The following is a 4919-nucleotide window of genomic DNA, read 5'->3' as shown; positions in this document are numbered from 1 at the left end:
AAAGAGTATCATTTTGACCCAGAGATTGAAAGAACTTTACAAAGAAGGTGGAAAGAATTGAGAAAAATGGCTTGGAATGGGAATAATCTTGGTCTCAATGATAATCTGAATGGTCAATATATTAATCCTCTTGTTCGTAGGGTGATACCTGGTCTTAATGATAATCTCAATGGTCAAGACGCTAATCCTCAATTATGTAAGGTGATAGATAACCGAGACGGACCAATCGGAGAGCATGTTGGCCAATTTTGGATGACCAAAACTGAGGGATAGTCAGACTATAAATATAGGCTCAGCAGTTTGAGCTGAAACCAGTAATATTTTAAGTGTTACAAATAGTAGGAAAATTTAGTGGATTACACATAGAAGATCCAAGTCTACATTTAAGACTTTTTCTAGAGGTCTATGACTCCTTCAGACAACAGGGTGTTCCTGAAGACGCTTTACATTTTAAACTATTTCAATATTCTTTAAGAGATCACGCAAAAGTGTGGCTAAATGCTTTGTCGTCAGGGACATTGGCATCATGGAATGATATTTGCTAAAGATTTTTGCCACGCTAAAATCCCTAAAATATGAATACCAAGCTTAGAAATGACATCACATCTTTTGGGAAATCGGAGCATGAAACACTATATGAAGCTTGAGAACAATTTAAAGACTTAATTCAGAAATGTCTAATGCATGGATTTCAACTTTGGACTCAAATAGAGATATTCTATAATGAGCTGAATGCACATACGAGGATTGTAGTTGACGCTTTTGCCACCGGTACTTTGTTGGATGAATCTTATAATAAAGCATATGAAATTCTAGAGAAGATTTCGAACAATGATTATTAATACCCTACCACAAGAGTTGGGACGGGCAAGAAAATTGCTGGTACCATGGAGATAGATGCAATCACTTCGTTAATAGGCCATGTATCTTCTTTGGCTAATATGATCAAAACAATGAAGAAGCCCACTACAGTTCAGGAGATGAAATCAGTCGACCTTTCAGGTGTTTATTGTGGTGAAGACCATAGGTTTGATGAATGCCTATCAAACCTGGCATCCATGTGTTACATGAGTAATTTCAACCGAAAAAATAACCTTTATTCTAATACGTATAATCTAGGGTCGAAGCAACATCCAAAATTTAGTTTGAATAATCAAGGTGTAGGGCATTTTAACAATTCTGCAAGGCAGAATGCCAATAGTGCATCGCCTGGTTATAATCATCTTATGCCGAGGCAGAATGTCTAGTAGGGTTTGGCATTAACTTCATCATCATCATTGTAACAACCCGTTTTTAGGTCAAATAAGAACAGTGGTTTCGGGACCACAAATCCGAAGTCAAAATTTTATTTTATTATTTTAATAAGGTCTATAGCATGATTGAATTATTATATGAAAGTTTCGTAAATAAATTTTACCGTTTAAACGCTTAATTCAGTAAAAAGGATTAAATCGCGTAACGCATTAAAGTTGCATTCTATTGTTGAAAGTGTTTAAATTGTTTAGTAAATCAAGAGTCCTTATCATGTTATTATACCAATATTAAGGTTAGTGGACATTTATATCCATGACTTATGTGTTTTATTAAGGTTTTATTAAAGGTTATTACGGTAATTATATAATAAATTAAGTTAAAACGATAAAAAAATTAGTCTTCATCTTCCAAAAGAATTACCACTAAAAATTAGGGCTTGAAAAACACCATTTGAGAGCTTGTACATTCAGCTATGGTGTCTTGATCATGTAAGTCTATTTTTAGCTTGGTTTTTAATGATTTCTACGTTTTTGAGCTCGTTATAGCTTAATCTAGCTAGCCCATACCTTAATTTTTGAATTTGATCATGATTTTGAAATGTGCCATTGTTGAATAATTGAGTTCTTTGATGTTTAATGATAGATTATGGAAGCTTGATGATAGTTTTACAAGTTTTATAAAGTGATTTTTGATAAAAATGTCAAATAGGGATTAAATTGTGAAAATGTAAAATGTGGTAGTTAAAAGCATGAAATAATGAAATATTTGGGCTGCTAGTAGCATATAGGAAATTCGGCTACTATGGGTTATGGCTTAATTGTGCAATTTTGCATTTTTACGTGTTAAGGACTAAATTGCAAAGTAGTCAAAAGTCTAGGGGTAAATTTGTAATTTAGCCAAAATAAATGTTTTAGGTTAAATTGAATTGAATGAGTTAATTTGATATCATATAGATCAAGATAAGATGAGATCGAGATTAGATCGGGGAAAACAAAAAGTGGACGAATAGCCGATAGTTTTATTTGAGGTTACGAGGTAAGTTTGTATAATTAGAATCGAACTTTTCTATACTTGTGATTTTTGAAAAGAATGTGTATAATTGAGATATTTGAAGTATGAATGTCTTATTGTTATATTGTGTAACGCCCCAATTTTCGGGTGAATGTTGGCAAAATTTCATGCTTTGATTTTGTCATTTGTGAGTGAAATTATGAAATAGGACCTATGTGAAAATGTTTGAAAATGCTATAGGCTAATTTGTAGTGGCCAAATAAATAGTAGTGCAAAATAGGAGGATTTGCATGTCAAACCTCCCATTTTACAAGAAGTGGCAGGCCATCATGTTGTTGAAGATAATATGTGCACTTGATATCCATAATTTATGGTACAAATTGATAAAAAATTGATAATGGGTTAGGTAAATGTTCCATGATGGGCATGATAAGCATTATGGGCATTTTTTTTATTGACATTATGGCATAGGTATGGCACAAATAATATAGGTTATTTTGTGTCATAAAATGTTGGGTAATAAAATAACAAAAGGATGAAAAGAACAAAGTTTTGTCCATCTTTGTTCATCATAGCCGAAAGTTAGAGAAGAGAAAGGAGAGGAGAAAGCTCTTGAGTATTCGGTCACTAGGAGGAGGAAAATTGAAGGTAAGTTCTTGGTACCTTGCTTCTATTTTGTGGTTCATGAGTTCTTCTTGATTCTACCTTAACTCTTGAAGCATATTTTGGTTTTTAGTTGTGTTGTGAGCGTTTAGTCATGAATTAAAATGAAGGAAATGGTTGTTGTTTCATGTTCTTTTGATGAAATATGGAAGATAGGTGAAGTTGAGCCAAACAAATGAGCATGCATGTGCCTTAGATGCTAAGGGGAAAAATCGGCTAACATGTTGTGCTTTAAAATGATGAAATGGAGACTATACTTAAGTAAACTCATAGATATGTGATGATTGATTGGTGATATACATGTTTAAATAACATGCATGCAAGTTAAGTGTGAAAGAGTGATTTGGTAATAAATCTGCTTGGGATAGCAGCAGTAACGTGATTTTGGAAAATCACCATAAATTGTGGAAGATGAATTAGAAGCTGAATAAATTATGTAATTAAATCTTATTGAGTCTAGTTTCAAATGCAATAAACAAAAACATATTTTGAATTCTGTACAATGAGAAATTTGATTCGTAATGAAAAGTGGTCAGATTAGTCAAACAGTGAAACATGGGAAACTTGAGAAAAATCTGGTATTGATTGCCAAAACAAAAAATTCTGAAAATTTTATGGATAGAAGATATATGAGTCTATTTTCAGGGAAAATTAATGGCACTTGATTTTTAGTTTCGTAGTTCCAGTTATAAATGATTTAGTGACTGTTGCTCGGAAGACGACTTGCGGTGAAATTATGATTATGTGGTAAACACCGACAAAAATTTGTTAATGAGTTGCTTATTGATTTCTTATAAGCTTACTCGATCCGTAGGTGTGGTTGGCGAATATTGTAAGGGGTTAATCGTAGTTCGTATTTGAATAGTTAGATTAACGTGTTAGTAATCCAATTGTAGGCGATTAGTGTGTGGATCTCAAAGATATCGTCATAAGCAGTGTGTAACTAACACCCTCTTATAGACTAGATCGGCATAAGTCGAAAAGTCGAAATCTTAGAAAAGCGGTATTTTGAGATCTTGCAGTGTGTGAATGCTCATGAGATTAATAGTTTGATGTATATGGTAAATTAAAGTGATAAGACCTGCAGAGTGTGTGGTTCATGCATTTCGATATTTTTGGGCTTAATGGGCCAAAACGGGATAATGGGCCAACGGCCCAAATTGGTAAGAAAACACCGTAAGTGTTTCGATCGCACGTAAATGGCTATGTTATGTATGAAAACCTTAAGAATAGTTAAATTACTTGAATACCCTATGTATGCAAAATTACCATTATCGCCTAGGGTTACTTTTGGTGAAAAGCATGACGATCGATTACGTATGATGTATGCCATGATTATATATCTATTGCATGGGGACTTGGGTTATACTATAGAGGAAGCGTCCTGGTGGCTATGCCATAATTATCTAATCTGGTGGCTCTGCCATATATATCTGTTCTGGTGGCTCTACCACAATATCTGTATCTGGTGACTTTGTCACAATATCTGGCAGCCTCGCTGCGATTTCTGTGGTGTGTAGCGGTTGGGTGGGTCGAGTAGTCTCCCCACATGGTGTAAGGCTGGTACGGGGGTGTTATGGATGAATCTGGGTTGGGTTTCTACATAAACATGTAATATCATTACTCGCTCATTATGGGCCTATGGGCTTCATTCGAAATACTGCTCGGGCTAAGGCCAACTTATTCTATTTCGTGGTTTGAGTGATATAGGCTATGGTTGGGTTAATTTACACATCGAGTTTCCCCAAACTCACCCTTTTATTTTCATCCACGCAGTAATCCCCAACCATAGTGGGCTTGGAGTCGTGAGGGAATTCGGAGTGGCCACCCGCTCGAAAGTTTGATTTTCTTACGGTGAATGGACATCCTTTTATTTACGTTTGAAGTTTTGGGTTTTAAATGTAATAAGGTGCTTAATTATTTTTGATGGTTTTAATATGTATTACTAAGATAGGTATTACTTATTTTAACTGTTGAAATTGGATAGCTTT

At 34.4% G+C, this 4919-nt stretch overlaps 1 non-coding gene across 1 annotated transcript; it reads right to left on the bottom strand.

Moving 5' to 3' along the window:
- Window positions 1-584: 584 nt before the first annotated feature.
- Window positions 585-691, bottom strand: LOC128289505 (small nucleolar RNA R71). The gene has a single exon (XR_008279153.1). It is a non-coding gene; the product is annotated as a small nucleolar RNA R71 (small nucleolar RNA).
- Window positions 692-4919: the final 4228 nt, after the last annotated feature.

The sequence above is a fragment of the Gossypium arboreum genome, chromosome 2, assembly GCF_025698485.1.
Source record: "Gossypium arboreum isolate Shixiya-1 chromosome 2, ASM2569848v2, whole genome shotgun sequence".
Lineage (NCBI taxonomy): Eukaryota > Viridiplantae > Streptophyta > Magnoliopsida > Malvales > Malvaceae > Gossypium > Gossypium arboreum.
This window is presented reverse-complemented; position numbering and strand designations above follow the sequence as displayed.